Source organism: Archocentrus centrarchus, chromosome 3, assembly GCF_007364275.1.
Source record: "Archocentrus centrarchus isolate MPI-CPG fArcCen1 chromosome 3, fArcCen1, whole genome shotgun sequence".
Classification (NCBI taxonomy): domain Eukaryota; kingdom Metazoa; phylum Chordata; class Actinopteri; order Cichliformes; family Cichlidae; genus Archocentrus; species Archocentrus centrarchus.
The window spans coordinates 6,534,308-6,551,666 of NC_044348.1; the positions used below are offsets into that span (position 1 = coordinate 6,534,308).

At 39.6% G+C, this 17,359-nt stretch overlaps 1 long non-coding RNA gene across 1 annotated transcript; it reads left to right on the forward strand.

Moving 5' to 3' along the window:
* The first annotated feature begins 7,315 nt into the window (after window positions 1-7,315).
* Window positions 7,316-16,723, forward strand: LOC115801214 (uncharacterized). The gene is made up of 3 exons (XR_004021727.1): window positions 7,316-7,455; window positions 7,753-7,818; window positions 16,663-16,723. It is a non-coding gene; the product is annotated as an uncharacterized LOC115801214 (long non-coding RNA).
* Window positions 16,724-17,359: the final 636 nt, after the last annotated feature.

A 17,359-nucleotide genomic window follows, 5' to 3' on the forward strand; every position in this document is an offset into this window, starting at 1 on the left:
GTGAGCCCTAAAAAAGTGACCGATAAGTGTAGTTCATTGTTGTATTTTTTTATATGATTAACAAGAAAAAATGTAAATGGATGCTGAGTAGCTTCAATAAATAATCTGCTCATTGAAAAATGATCCTTTTAATTATTCTTAATAGTTTTGGGGGGACTTCCTGTTATTAACTCATGTAAAGAGAGATTTCATGAGCTAAAACTCAAACATGTATTTCCTCCTGCATTTTGTCATAGCTGCAGCATCTCAGCTCGAGTTCAAGGCTCCCTTTTAGACTCGGCGCACAGATCGCTTTGCTGACAAGCAGGCACTTTGTGCAACATTTTTGGCTTGTCAGCAGGTGAAAAATGTCAAACCAAACTACCAGGTAGAAGTACACAGTAGCAGCTCTGTCCCCACCTCCGCTAAAATCCTGCGGACTGAATCTCTGTTTGGATTTTGGTTTGTATAAAATTCCATTGATATTTATTAAGGGCAATGGCAAAGCTGGAGCAACTGGGGCATAACTGTATTTTAAAATGATAGATTAGTTCATGGAAGCAGCGTGTCAGTCATTACAAAATGTTAAACCTGGACATCTTTATAGAGTACACATGATTCTTTTCCTTCACTTTCTCCTTAATAAATATTTTATTTTGCTTATACCACTTTTTGATAAGGGTTGCTTCATTTCACTCACCTGCAGTTTACAGTCTGAACAGCAGATGGAACTAAACCACTAGAAAGCACATAATGTATTTCTAATTGCAGCTCAGTGAGGAGTATGTGCTTCTGATCTGGGTTTCATTCTTCTTTAGGCTAAATCTGATCTGCTATTATTACCTTAAAACGTTCATCTGGCCTTATGATCTATTTTCCTTTCTGCAAGTTACTTTCCTGACCTAAGATGACCCAGCAGTGAAACGAGTATGACAGTCATCCATTTATGGAGGTTTAATGCTGCCTGCTCATTCACTGCCACTGACATTAGACAGCTTGTGCCTCCCATGATTCCCTGCTGCCTCAGCGGTATCATTTCACAGTGAATGCCTGGACAACCAGGATGATGAGGTCACTGATTTGATGAACTACTTTTCTGCCTGGATGATGAGCTGTCATTAGACTGAAATTGCCTTATTTTCACTTCACAGGAAATGAAGCTGAAAAGTGTGTGTGGTGATGGCTAATGTGCACTTGGCAAATTGACTATGGAGGGCAATTTGGTTACTAAAAGTGGCTGATGGGATATGAGTAGGGTTTTTTTTTTTTTTTCTCAACTTAGAGGCCACTAAACATGATGTTACAAACACTGACTGCTCACATGTTTTTCAAAGATGGGAATATACAGGAGGCTGATGATGCAACATTTAAAAAAGAAAAAAAAAACATCCAGGGCTTCATAACTGAACTGCTTTTGTTGTGTTTCTCCCCTGTGTTAACCTGTTGTGAATGATTTAATGTGCTGTTATTCTATGCATGGTTAGTGTTGCTGAGGATGTGAAAATGAGTTCAAAATCCTTGAAAGCATTACTGGCTAAGTAATTTTACCTTCATGATCTCATAATGGCTTCTAATGGCTTTTAATGTATAAAAATCAGTCGGTGAACAGGAACGTGAAAATTGATTTTACACATTTGAAAAACATGCAGTGCAAGAGAGTGTACAGCATTGTACGAAAGTTATGAGCCACCCCACATTTCTTTACATTTTGCTCGGGAAAGATGTGCAGTGATTTATTGGAATGTACAAACATACCTGGAAATACAGCATATAAGACAAAAACAGAGTTTGTACAATACTAATAAGTTTGAAGGTCAATATTCGGTGTGACCACCTTTATTCTTCAGCACAGCCTGAACTCTCTGAGGCAGCTTTCTTCTCATTTCTTTAAGCAATCTTCAGGAATAGTTCTCCAGGCTTCTTGAAGGACATTCAAAGCTCTTCTTTGGATGTTGACTGCCTTTTGTTCCATTATCTGTCAAGATGATCCCACACTGCTTCAATAATGTTGAGGTTCAGGCTCTGAGAAGGCCAATCCATGACTGATAGTGTTCCATTGTGTGTTTTTTTGGCAGTGTGTTTGGGATCACTATCATGTTGAAAAATGACACCATTGCCAATCAGATGTTTTCCAGATGGTATTGCATGTTAGAACAAAGTCTAATGGTACTTTTCTGCATTTATAATTCCATCAATTTTGTCAAGATCTCAAACACCACTGGCTGAAATGCAGCCCTCAAACCATGACAGAACCTCCACCATGTTTTACAGATGTCTGTAGACACTCTCTCCTGACCTACTCCGTACATATTGATAAAGATTTGAATCAGAAATGTCAAATTTGATTTTCAGTCCAGTCCTGTTTTTTCCCCCTTTTTGCCTTTGAATGGCTTCTTGACAGCCACCCTTCTACTGAGACCATTTCTGACGAGGCTTCAGCGGACAGTAGACGGATCAAATAAAGGGCCAGATGTATCTCTGTGTCAGAGCTTTAATTTTCCTATTTCATAAGGACATGACTTAGAGATACTGCTCACCTGCTGCAGATAGTTTTCAGCTAATAGCTCTTTGAGAGTCACCTTGTTGGTGCAAACATACTGTTTTCTGCCTATTTTTTCTTTGGCATTTTTTTTTTTTGTTACTAGATTCAACTAAAGAAATGGGAGCAAATTATGTATTTATGTGACAGGCTGCTAGTAACAAAGTGCCTAAAGATACAATTTAAAATTGGTTCTTTGCTAAGTTATCTGTTCTGTGTAGACAGAACACTGGTTCATCCCTTGAGTTAGGTGCCTTATTTATGCTTGAATAATTCACAGGTCGGCGATAAGTGGCTTAACAAACAAAAACATTCCTCTGAAAATGATCAGGTACAAGGACTGGACTGCAAATGAGTAAAAAAGCAGCCACTGTCCAAAGGAAAACTTTGAAAGACCTTCAGAAAGCCGGAGAACTGTTGCTCAAGACCAGTTGAAAAGATTAAGAAAGCCTGGCTCTTTGATGTTTGCACAGTTTTGATAGAGCTTCTGGCTTTCTGTCCTTTGCAAAGTCGTTATAACTTGTTCATCATGATATGGACTCCAACACTTTTAACACATATCAAATAAAAATTATATATATATATATATATATATATATATATATATATGTCAAATTGTTTTGTTTTAATATGAGACCCCAGTTGATTACACATGGCTGGTGACCTAATAATAATCTTTGGCTGACACAGATTTAAAATCTAACTCAAGGAAAACTTATCCTGTGGTGATTTCTGTTGCCCACAGGATGTCCATCCTGTCCTGTGACCTGGTTTTGCGGTAAGAGAGTGGTACGTGTCTTTCAGCCAGTCTCAACCCCTTTTCAATGCTTGCATCTAAAAACACTGACGTTTCCTTCCCTGGTTGTTTAACTAGCTAGCCTTTCAGCAGCGTGGAGGCAAATACCATATGACAGCACAGGTTTATGGCTTCCTCAGGTCAAACACCTGCTAATGGCTGCTTAAATATGGCCCCTCTTATCCGTTGTGGACTTTGTGTTTGCTTTGGTTCATTGTATTAGACTGGTCACCTTTTTGTGCACTGCTGTGTGAAAGTGAGAGATTACACACCATGTATTTGATGTTTGAGGCTTTTACTTTCTGGGTAATTTTCTTCCCAGTGTAGCACAAATATGATGCAGACGCACAGCGGCTGGTGGGTTTTGTTGGCCTGTGTACACACGCAAAGACGTGATGTACAAGTAAACAGAAGGCTGGAAAAACAAACATGCTGTTCAGTAAAGACTGTAGCATGACAGACTAAATATACACTAAGCCCTAAAGTTCAAACTCTGAGTTGGCTTATATGAGTGATATTAGGTAATTGGTGAATGTGGACTTTCTGTTACAGCCGTGTTAATAACTGCAGCTCACTCAGATTAATGACTTCAATGTGATTGTGTGTCTAACTGCAGATCAGAAATGCAACAGCTAGATGTTTTATACTTCATTGCTTTTAGATCCAGCCTTAAATGGCTATTCAAAGAACTTCCGTGTTGCCTTCATTTGTCCTCTCCAAGTAGAAACCTACAAAAGAAGCCAGTGTGGAGACTCTGAGAACTGCAGTTCCTCTAGCGGCCGCTTGACGTCGACTCAAAAAGCAAGTCAGCACTGATAAAACTGCAATGTTCCGTATGCTGTCGAATGATGTGCTGCGTTGCTTGCTTTGGAATGAGCAGAGGAAGTGAAAGAAAACCAAATACTTATTTGCAATAATTCAGTATCAGCTTTAACAGCCATCTATACAGGGACACTTAGATTTACTCTCACTCATTTCACAGTTAATCAGTCATAATATTCATGTGGGTACCAGTAGGAATTCCAGGCAACAAGGAATCTGCCAATAAAGGAAACACGGATACTGATGTCAAATTCTCAAAGGCAGAGGGAGAGTGCAAAGTATGGCAGGAAATGATTCATAGTGATGTCAGGAGATTTGGGATGGTGAAATAAAAGACAGACATTTACATGTAATACAAAGGAACATAGAAGGGGTTGGGAAGCAAGGGAATCATCGACAGACTGAGAATAGGACACACTGATTTAAATTTATTATGGAGGAACATCTGACTGGCCATTGTAATTGGTGTCACGAAAGACAGGCAGAGGAGCGCACATTAGTATTATACAGGAGGTACAATGAAGCAAAGAGAAAGATGAGTGGAGGCACGCAAATGTTAAGGCTGTGGAACAGCAATATTAGCAGTGTGCTTCTGTGTGGGGGCACAGCAGAGGGGAGAAAGTTACTGTTTAGGTTTCTAAATTGAATAAAATTAATTGGGACTGCTGATAACACTGTGACTGGATAATGTGACAGGAGGCAGTAATGCAAACCTCTTCTTCTTCTAAGAAGAAGAAGACCGCAATGTTTAAATACTCAGCTAAAATCATCCGCCTGGATGTTGAAGTTAGAGATGCGTCTGGTTCCATCGACAGGTCTCCCGACACTGGCATCTGTTCCTCGAGTAGCTTCAGCTAGGCCCTCTCCACCCTGTTTGCTGTTGATTTTGTTTTAGAGGATTTTATTGGGATTATGTGACTTGTCATGTGGCTTGGTGTCTGGTACAGACTGTCCAACAAGTTTATACTTCAGTTTTGCTGGGAGTAAGTCTAGCATTTTATTAGTCTGTTATTTACCACTAATTAGCAGAAATCTGTCTGCAGGGCACCCATCAGCTTTCTAAAACTTGCTCGCATGAATACTTTAACTTCTGGCTTCAGAAAACCAGCGTGGCACTGAGTCCAAAACCAGCGGGTTATGGTGACCACTACTGTATATGAGGAGCTTAGGAGGTTAGAGCAAGGAAACACAACACATTAGTCAATTCTGATGAATCTGTAACTTTGGCAAAAGCTGTTTCTACTAGTTGCAACTTGGGGTTAGTGGGATTTGGCAGGTGGGGGGAAAAAAAACCCCTAAGATGTAGCGGTGCAGTGAGAGGAAAAGAGTTACTTAGAAATAAGTTGCATGATATTTTGTTTGTGGGATCCAGTAGACTTTGTGTGTGTGTGTGTGTGTGTGTGTGTGTGTGTGTGTGTGTGTGTGTGTGTGTGTGTGTGTGTGTGTGTGTGTGTGTGTGTGTAGTCTGTGATCAGTTGACTTGTGCTGCTACTCCGATATTCACTGCCCCAAGACACTATAAAGCTGGTATAAAAGGTAGAATTCAGTGATCATCATGATGCAGCTGGTAACCTAGATAACCAGTCCAACAACAGTGCAGCACTATAAACTTCATCTCAGTCCTGCAAACTAACGAGTGTAGCCTGCACTAAGCTACGTGGTATTTTCATGCAACCTTTGAATAACACAAAATTTGTGTACTTCAATTTGCTCTGCAAAATGTTTCACAAAAACATAATTCAGCAACACAAATCCAACACCTGATTTAAAAACGCTAAACTGAATCATGACATAACGTGTAAGGTAAATGTCACTTGCTGAGCAGTGCTTACCTTCCTTCCTCTTTCTTACATTTCCCTCCATCTTTCAGTGTCACAGATTAACCTTTCCTATAGCGACCGCAACTTTGCTGTCACTGGAAGCAAGGCCAGGCTTAGCGCACGAAAAACAAAGCGTTTCAACAGCAACATGAATTAACCTGCCTATCAGATTTAATTACTCATTAGCTGAAGGCGCAGAAACTCCGTTCTGGTGTTGTGCCAAAAAGTGATTTCCGATGTTTCAGTGTGTTTTTAATGTGTAATATCTTTGCTTTTATTGGTAAATAGACTGTAGTGAACAGGATTTATGAAGGGGTTATATATGAAAGAAAGAAAGTACCCCTTTTGCAAGTATCTTTATGACCCAGCCTTATTGTACCTACATTATAATCAATCTGTTCCTTTTAAGCCACATAAAATATTTTTATAAAGCTGTGACGTTATATTTGTTGAAATTTCTCCTGCTCCCTTGGCCAGATCTTCTTGCAAAAGACATTTTTTTTAATGTCAGGGACACTTTTTAACCAATTAAAGGATATATATAAAAAAGTAATTTTGCCAAAAATTGGTTTCAGCTTCTACCTTGCGACAGGAATGTTCTTTCTGAATCAAAACGACCCGATATCATTCATGACAGATGTGTTTGAGAGATGTCCAACAAGTCATTTACAACAGTTTAAATACAGGTGTTGTGCCAAAAAGTGATCGTCTGCCAAAAAGTGATTGCCAGAAAATGATTGCCCATATTTAAACTGTTGTAAATGACTTGCTGACCTATAGTCTGTGAAAAATTTGTCAAACATATCTCTCGTGAATGATATCAAGTCATTTTGAGTAAGACACAACATTTCTGTCACAAGGTTGAAGCTGCAATCAGTTTTTGGCAGCGACTTATTCTTTATTTATCAGGGTAAAAACTGCGATTGGCCAGATTTTAAAGAGATATGTGGCCAAGAGAGCAGCAGAAATCAGAACAAATATGAAATTACACTCTATAAAGATATTTTCAGTGACCAAAGAGGACTGGATTTATTATAATGTACATGCAACAATGCAGGGTCATAAACATACTTGAATAACAGGTCATTTCTTCATTTTATATCTAAGCCCTTCATAAATCCTATTGACTACACTCTATTCACCAATATGAGCAAAGACATTACACATAAAAGCACATAGAAACATCAAAATTCACTTTCTGGCAGACGATCACTTTTTGGCACAACACCGGAAATCACTTTCTGGTACAACACCTGATCGGTCCGGTGTGTTTGAATGGGCCTTTAAGTTCGGCTCCATATGGTGTCGATCTTGAGGCCCGAATTCCCCCCGAGCAGGACGCGAATGGTTCAGTCCGCCCCTTGTCGGAACGGTGACTAACACGAATAAAGTTGTTAAAAATGATACCAAAGTCTAAAGAAAGGTGAAGCTCTGTTATCTAATAATGATACATTAGGTAGGGAGAAGGAAACTGTACAAGAGAGCAATAAATGACGCAGGTGAGCTTGTTACTGTATAACCGCTGCCTTCTTCAAGGTACAGTGATGCTAGCTACAACTGTATTTATTCGTTTATTTATTTGGTTCTGATAGATGTATACATGTTGGTTATCTACTCAGGTTAAGTTTCTTAAAGTTTATGTACAGTAATTAAAGACATAATTCAAAGTCTAAGAAAAATGCGAACCAACAGTGTAACTACCTAGAAGTGGAGCAAAGTCAGGAGTTGATGCCTCTTCATGTTCATTTTAGTAGTCATTATATGTAAATGAATTTAAAACCAATTTCCCAACACAGAGTCACCAAATTCCCACAGACTGAAGCACCTGCCCCACCTGACATCTGATGAAGGCGTCACACAAGGTACAGTACAGAAAATGGACCGTCCCCACCTGCAATGTTTTTTTTTTTTTTTTTTATAACATACAGTATTCAGTACAGTATGACAAAGTTTACTGCGTTTTTAGGAACTGTCTGTGAAGCGGGTATGCACATATAATAAATTCTAATGAGTTTGGTTTTTACAGAGAAGTGTTTAAAAAAAAAAACAAAACCCTAGATTACTAACCAAACATCCTAAAAGGAATTAAACGTCATTTTAGGAAGTATCTGGCTGTGTCATATTGCTCTAGGACCAAACAGTTCAGGGGACTTCCCCAGTGTAAATACCCTCTGGGAGAAAAACATAAATTCCAGGGAAATTTTTCTGTTTGTCAAATTAAAAAAAAAAAAAATGTAGCTAACTGTGCAGCTGCAGTAGTGCTGGGAGAGTACCTACTCTGAAGTACCAGCTAAGAAAGGCCCTTAAAACAGCATTTAGAAACTAAGATTGTCTGCAGTTCCTGGAGTCCAAGCACAAAAAAAGCATTTTATTTAAGTTATCTGCACATAGCCAAGAGGCCTGAGGACAGAAAACACAAATATCTTTGGTTTCCTGATGAAGCTGTGGGTCAAATTCAGATCTCCTTACAGTGTAGTTGTTTGTCATGCTCTGTGTGCTCGGTGTACTGCCGATTCATTTCACTGCACGCTGGGGGTGGCAAAAATGTTGAACCTGGCTCCACTTTTGCCCCAACACAATGCGGCAATATCTGGCAGTCATGGCCAGTCAAGTATGTGCATGAAAACATTCCTGGCTGACTGCTTTGTAAAGTGTTGAGTATTATTCTGCTGTTTGCCTTGCAATCATAGCAACAGAAGATAAAATATACACTTTGTAAAATCCTACCTGGTAGTATTATAAAGCACTTTTCAGTGTTTTGGCCTCTGATAAGACCGCACACACTGTGATAATCAGAGTGGACTTTTAGTCATGGTAGTTTTGATCTGAAGGTGCATTTAAGTAAAATAGTAATAGAATATCATTTGGCTCCTGGCTTGTGAGTCCTGCTGTGCTGTGTTTTAGTTTTGTTTCAAATGAACAGAATGGTGAGGCTGATGAGGAAGTTTTGGCTGGTAGTGTTGGCCAGTGTATTTAGATATTCATATCAACTGTTGATGTGTGTGTGTGAGTGTGTGTAACAGAGGGGTCAGAGTAAAAAAAAAAGTGTAATAGATAATGTGTTTGTTTACCCCCCACATCTGTCTTAATTACACTCTTTGACACCGTTGTCTAAAAATATATGACTGCACTCTTCCACCTCAGCTCCCTCCTCTTTCCACTTGCTTCCTTTGCCACTTCCTGAGTCAGCAAAGAGTGTTTGTACAGTCATGTGTATCTGTGTGTGTTCAGAGTAAACAGTGTCGGTACAAACAAGGAGCTGTCGTGGGCTACCTCATTTCCCAGTTAATTTCCAGGTTGGTGTCTATGTCCACTGCCTGACATTGAGTAAATGTCAACACAGTTTTATTACATTTTATTACAATTATTACACATTTATCTCACACCGATTGTGAGGCGAATGTGTAGCAACTGTAGATAACGTATTGATTGGTTGCAGCTAATGTGATGCATCGATTGTGGAAGGAAGAATCTGAAGTTAACTGAGAAAAATATGGGCGTGGACTGCTGTAGATAGTTTTGCCTCGATTTTGGAGGCGTTGTGTTGTTTGACAAAAGTGAATTTTATTCTTGCAATGCACAAAGTGCAGCTGTTATGAAATGTAGAAAACGTGAACACATCTTGTGTTGTGCTTTCTTTTTCAGTATGTTTGTAAGCTGATGATCTTTGATTTGCCTAAAAAATTTTAAATGTTAGTCATACTTTAGTTACCATCAAAGGAAATTATAGCAGAAACTAATTAATTAATATAAATATTAATAACATAAATTTCATGTAGTTTTAAGGCAACGTGACTTCACAGTTTGCACTGACAGTCGAGGTAGTTTTTTTGTTTCCTTACTGGCCTACAGTACTGTGTAAAAGTCTTGAGCCACCCCTCATTTCCTTATATTTTGCTTCCAGGGAGCCAGATGTTCTTGTACATTTTTTTTAAGTGGTCTGAAACAATAGTTCTCAGCTTTCTGAAGGTCTTTTAAAGTTTTTATTTAGACATTGGCTACTTTTTCACTCATTTTCAGTCCAGTCCTCATGCCTGACCATTTTCAGAGGAATCTTTTTGTTTGTTAAGCTGCTCAACACTGACCTGTGAATCATTCAAGCATATAAAAGGCACCTAACTCAAGTGATGAGCCAGTGTTGTGTCTACACAGAACAGACAGCAGATGGCTTAGCAAAAGACCAGTTTTAAATTGTATCTTTAGGCATTACTGTCTAACTGACAGTGATTATCATTTGGAAGAATGTCAGTGAATTTTTCAGAGTAGTCAGTGTAATCATGGGAAAACTGATGGGAAAATTGACAACATAAGTCTGTGGCTGAGGACATTTTTACATATGCATTTGTGACAGTAGCTGAGCTGAGGGTTCATGTGAAACCTCTCTTATATCTTGTTTCCACAGTTTGAAAGTTAAAGGCAGGGCCCGTGTGCTCCTGTATAACACGTCCACAGGTGATAGGCACTGTTGAGCCTGTTTACCCGCTTTGCCTGTTGATCTTGCTAAAAGCCTCTCACACCCCCTGGATACACACACCGACACTAAACATGAGTGTGTGTACCCAGTTTAAACACACACATTAATAACAACTGTAATGCCATTCTTTGTCGAGTGCTTTCACAGGTTCAACATTGACCTTAGTGTTTAATCTTCCTGCACAAACGACCGTCACTTAACATGCAAACAAATCTTTTGTCACTGTCAGCCAACTCCCATGTTCTTTGGAGAAAGTGAACACAAGGACAAAGCCAGTACCCTTCTTTAAAATAGTAGACTCCAAAGCTAACATTAGTTAAAGTCAGTGCTGATGTAGCAGTGTTTGTCAACTAAACAACACACGAGATCTGAGATTCAGTTTATTCTCAAACCATTTGTGTTTTTCATCAAACACTACAGATATTAGAACATGTTCTGCTTTTGCATTTCCTGTAGATGTTTAGATTAGACCAGGTCATGTTGGAAACTTTACTCGTGTCTTCCGTTTTCCACCTGAACACAAGGAGTGAAGAACAGCTGTTAATGCTTTCCAGCATCACTGATCTGTTGTGTTATCGATTTATTTACAAATGGATGTTTGGACGCATACGCCTGTCCCCACCCTCCCCTGTGTTATCAGCTGCTGCCACAAGATGTCACTGTGGCCTGTTCATTTTCTCATTTCCTTGTTCCACCTTCCCCCTTCAAACTGTTGACTCCCTTTCCAATAGGAAACAGATGGGAGACCTTTGCTGTGGGCTACTGCCAAATGGAGCAAATTCTCATTACAGCGTCTGCAAGCTCTGTTTATTCTCTCTGAGCCTCACCTCCACCCCTTGCACCACTTTGCCATCTGATGTGTTCAACACTTGTTTCCGATGCCGACGTGTCATTTTGTTATGCCTCGTTTTGCTGATTACAGGATATTTATCATCTTCAACGCAAAATGGAAAAGCAGACATCATTTGTTTTGAAGGGCTGTTTAGAGTGATCTGTTGCCATGTTGCTAGGGCTGGGTAATAAAATGATCCTGATAATTATGAAAAAAAAATCCCACAATATCACTAATAAATGGAGTCATTTGTGATAAATGTAAAATAACAGTCAACAAATCGGAGGAGAGTCAGACATTGGCACGAGACAGAGAAATCCAAACGTGATCAGACACACCACTAGTGATTTGGAAATCGGTGAGGGTGCCCGCACTAGCATTAGACTTGCAGCTCTTATATTTCACTTCGGGGGCATTTTTGTAATTTATGTATTTCTATTTACAGCCCAGTTTTAAAAGCTGGGTCACAGTGTAAAGTCAAAACAAGAATTTGAACTCTGCATTCAACTGAAAAACGGAAACAGGGAGCATAATAAATTGGCCTCTTTGTTTGGATGTCGGCAACACATCCGAAAAATGTGGGATCGATTCAACAAAAGACTAGAAAAGTTGTGTAATTCTGAAAACACACCAGATGGGCCAACTCACAACTAATTAGGTTAACCAACAACAGGTCAGTAACACAGGAGGGAAATGCAGTTCTCAATTTACAAATTTGTGGATTTCATTATCTATGGTACATAATACTGTTAAAAGATTCAGAGTCCAGAGAAATCTCTGTATGCATGGCTGAAAGCAGTACTGAACGGCTGTGATCGTTGAGCCGTCAGGTGGCGCGGCACTAAAAACACAATTCTGTGGAAATAACTGCACACTATCAGGCAGGCTTCTCGTTATTGCATCACACTCTACCATCAAAAATAAAGATAAATAAACCATAACTAAACCAGAGCCTGAAAGGCCACTGCTTTCTTTGAGCCTGAGCTCCTTTAAGATAGATGGGTGGATTTTATGCACACTCTACGCACTCCCTGACACTAGTTCCCCAAACCATCTGGTGAAATGAGTAGTGCTGGTAGCCTTCCATTCCTTCAGAATCATCATCTTTATTATTGACATGCCATATATGTGGGCATGTTTGCATACACATGTTTGTTTAACATTTTACTCAGCTCACAATTATTTGGAAATGAGGTTGCATGAGCATGTGGAACATTAACGTCAATAGAGCTGCCAGTGCTAGTGTGGAGAACATGTAGTAGTGGAACTTTAATGTGATGTTTTGTTAGCTTGTTGAAGTGTGACTATACTGGCTGCTGAGAAAGTTAAAAAAAAAAAAAAGTAATTAAGGAGCACAAGAAACCGTTTGATTTGTTTAGGATTCAGTCCAAGGGAGAACTTTCAGGTTCTTCTGGTTCCTCTGAGTTTTGTTGGAAACTAATGTAATCAATATTACCCTAGAAACATTGTGTTTATCCTTGAAGTCAGGGATAAACACAATGGTTCCCACATTAATGTTTGTTCTTTGTTTATGTTTTGAGAGCTCTGTAGATTGATCGCTGTGAAAAAGTGTTGTTTTGTCTATTCTTGCCATGCAAGCTTTTTTTTTTTTTTTTTGGCAGTCATGTGACAGTGTGGTAGCAGGGGGGGCAGACAGGTTGCAGACCCAGATGCAGAACGTGGAAGTGGAACAAAAAGCGAGCCTTAATTGCTGGCTGAACAAGTTACAAAGAATAAACTATTACAGGGAGGAAATACGGAACAGAGAGGCACACTACGTAGGGGAAATCATAGATGACGACATGACAAAGAACTGAAGAACACACGAACAGTATATACACCAGGGGGTAACGAGGAGAGAGAGGAAACAGCTGGGGGAACAGGTGAACAGAACAACACTAACGAGACAAGGGCCGCAAAACACAACACAAAGCACGTGATATAAAAGGACTACCAAAGTAAGACAGGAAGAAGACAAGAAACAGAATGAACAGACACGACGAAGGAACGCAGGCAAAACATAGGAACAGGACCCTGACAGCAAACAACTGTTTCAGCATTTCTCAAGTAATCATTAAAATGTGTTTAATAGTTCTGGATTTGAATGTGTATATGTTTTTTTGTGCATGTGAAAGGTGTGCAAAGTTACAGAAGCCAGAGTCTGTGCAACACTGCCTGAAAGGCTTTGTTTGACTTATCTACGTCACTATGTAACACATTAAGCATGTGTAATTTATAATGCCTACAGCCTACCTAGTGGCTTGTAAGGAATATGATCCGACAAAGAATGAACAGTCTTCTTGTCTTTTTTTATGCTCAACCAACTATAAAATGTCAGCTACGAGCAAATGTGCAGTTGTTGGCTGCAGGAACCAAAACCACAGTCCCTTTCAGTACCTATTCTTTAGGGGTGGGTATTGAAACTCATGCGGCTGTGGCTCAGGGGGTAGAGTGGACTGTCCAGTAATCTCAGCCGATCTGGTCAGCGGTTCGGTTCCCTGGCACCTGTGTGTGCCAGAGCGTCCCTTTGTTGTTCCCTAGTGGCAGGCGAGCATCTTGTATGACTGCAATCTGTATGTGAGTCGGTGAACTGAAACCTGTTGTTGAGTGCTTTGTTGAACCTGTAAGGTTAAACAAGGGCGGACCATTTACCCTTATTAAACAGGGGCATTTATTAAACAGCACCATGTAATCTGAGACGTTATCAGTTTTGTTCCATCTTGCTGTTCCCTCTCCAGAAGAGTGATGTATTCAGGATTGTGTGCACAGCAAATAAAATCCTATTAGGAACTATTAGGAATGTGGACCAACCTAGTTTTCAGATCTATCCGATGTTGATCCAGCATCCAGATCCTAATGAAGAAGAAGTGCTGAACGTTGGCCTCACATTATACCCCCCCCCCCCCCCCCCCGCCCCGCCCCGCCACACACACACACACATACAAACAACCAGTGAACATAATATGGGCACTTTAAATTATTATCTGTGGGTTGGCAGTGCTGCAAGGGAGATGTAGTTGGTTGCACAGGGAATTCCCAGAAAAAGATCAGTTCTGTTATGCAATGTTTATTTTATGGCTTCATCTTCACCTCTTTATTGTAAAGAAAAATATGTAATTTTACCCTTTCAGACCATAAAAATTATTCAAATGAAACAGCCTTCGAGGGGGAGAGCTTTCTTTGATTGAACTGCTTACATGCAAAACATGGTTACAATTGGAGACAGTGCTTCATATTAAATTTTCCTAACCAAACAGATTCATAACTGCTGCTTATTATTTAATGTTTTTATATGTATATATATATATTACATTTGACTTTTTACATCAAGTCTCACACGCTCTCAGATATAATAAAGCAATTTTTCCACTACCTGTTCGCCTTCGTCCTTATTCATGCTAACTATACGTGCAAACTTTTTCACTCAGTATTACACTCGATCACAGACAAATCCCCAGCTCTGTTTGAGTCCCCAGTCTAGAAAGCTAGCACTTTGAATGGAATATAAATGACATCATTACGTAATATTCAATCTGTTGCTGCAGCAATATCCTATTCCACAGATAGCCACCTTCACCACCCTCCCCATATGCTCCTGACTCGTTGGTCTCCTGTTCTTTTTCATGGAGAATATTAAAGAGTTATTAAATTAATCTGTGCTCGCTGGCGCATGTTATTGCAGTGCAGAGATTTGTGAGGTGAATGAAGCCGTTAGGCCTCACCCTAAGCTGATTTATTAAGGGTGCCAGGGAATCACCAAATAGACCTGATAACCTGTTTTATTTTGCATAAGTGAACACTTTCCCTCAAATCCGCTTATGTGGCCCCCGTCCTGCCTTTTTTTTATATGCAAGTTTAGCTTTTCTTGTATTTTTCTGTGACCTGAGGCTGTGCAATGTTATCGTCACAGTCTCTTTGTAATACTATTAGGAGAGAGTAATAATCACAAAAGATGAACTGTGTGAGACATCCTTGTGCAAAGCATTTCATATGATGTAATATTTCTCCTATGATTGATTGTACTTTATCTCGGCTGTGCTTTGGCGAGGCTCTCCTGATGAAAATCTAGCATTTCTCCTGGTGGGCTTTTTGGCTAATTGGCAAGCTGGGATTGGTTTTATTAAAATCTCTAAAGTCTGTGGAGAGAGAGTCATCACAACTGTCACATCACTGCTCAAGTTAACAATACTGCTGGATGATTAGGAGTATAATGAGAAGAGCGAAACATAAACTAATGGCCCAAAAAATGTGTTTGGATTTTTTTTTTTTTTTTCATTTACTGAAAAGACAGTTAATATGAGTTTTCTGACTCACACAGGTGCATTCATGTCTGTATTCCTTCACTGACTCGTTGCTCTCTGAATGAAAGAGTATACAGAGTGTGTAGACAGCTGAGGGATGTAGGATGAAGCTGCTCATCCTGTGCATGTGTTATATGCATAGCAAGGCATCTGTGTGTTCTCTCGCCCTGACAGAATCAGCAGATTTAACACCCGCTGATTCCACCCCAGATTCCTAACCTCATTTATCAGAGTGTATGCCAGCAGTGTAGACATTTAATCCAGCGTGAGATTTTTGGGCTCCTTTGGGTCAACAGTTTAGCTGTTGTGTTTTTTTTTTTTCTTTTTTTTTTCCAAGCCTCGAGACAAAGTCTGCTTTCAATTATTTCTGCAAAATTGCTTTACAGGGTCCATGCATGATTAAATATTCATTATGTTAAACTAAGCACTTTCTTTGTATATAAATCCATATTAGATTTGGCTGGCAGGCTGCCTGAAGCCACATGAGAAGGATTCCTGGAGCCAAAAAAAAAAAAAAGCTGGACCTCCTTAGCAGCTCCTTTCTCCTGGCTTTGTTTGTTTTTATTCTGATGTAAATGACAACTTGTTGATATTTTCCTACCTTTTTTCATCCTCCTGGCCAAGCGCACATGGACCTCTTCGGTTGGGGGGAAATGTTGGAATTTAAAGTGGGCATGGGAAAAATAAACAAGCGTGTCAGTTGGTGTAGCGGCAGGGGAGCTGATCATTCCAAAAAAACTGGACTGTGTCTAAAGAAAAGCTGTTTGTATATGTATGTGTGTGTGTGTGTGTGTGTGTGTGTGTGTACACTGTGCATGTTTGAAAAAACAGAGGGCAGGGGTGAAGAGAGAAGCCATTTCATTTCAAATAGGACCAGCTTCCCTGAAAATATTTACCTCATATTTTTCTCTTTCCAAGTAAAATTGACCCCTTTGATTGCCCCAAAGACTTCATGGAAAATAAATTCAAGAGTATTTGAAATTCCTGAGTGGATTCGCTAGGGCTACCTAGCGTGAGCCAGTGTTTATTTGTTTTCCAACTGCAGGCTGCATCAAGGTTGTGTTGACTCAGAAGGTATTTGGTTTGTCTTCTGTTACAGACATCATGAAGGAGCTCTTACTGCAAATGGGCAGAGATGGGACAAATCTGAAGCAGCTGTGCGCTCTCGCTTTATTAGAAAGAAAACATTTTTTTTTTCATCTCTCTGCCAAGTGGTATGTTCTAACATTTGCTACTGTGATATTGTGTCTATGGCTTTTTATCCTTCTTTTCTCCAAAGCAGTGTCCAATAACTGCATTTACATTAGTACCATTCTTGACTTTGGCAGTGCGTCCTGTTCTACATGGCTGTAAGAAGCTGAGGAATGCACATCATTCTTGAATCAACTGGACAGACGCAGACCACATAAAAGAGAACGTGGTGTTCTTTAGAATAACATCCGAATAAAAGGAAAATTCAGGAGCCACAGCCTCAGTCCTAACCTCCATGCTCCATTCATATAAGCGGCAGTGGTGTAGACAGGTGTTGGACTGTAGCTGTTTGTAAGGTGGAACAAAAAAAAATGAGCCGCTACATTGTGATATTTTATACTTGATCATCTTTGTTACATTTTTGGTCATTTAGAGATGAATTTTTATGTTCTGTTAGGGTCATATAGTTGTGTTAATTATCCTATGCAGACTAAAATGAATACAGTACTGAGTTTGAGAGCACTATAGACACACAGCAAGCATTGTCAGAGTCAATAGGAACACAGCAAGTAGTAGATGTGATACTTAGATTCAAGACTAGCAAA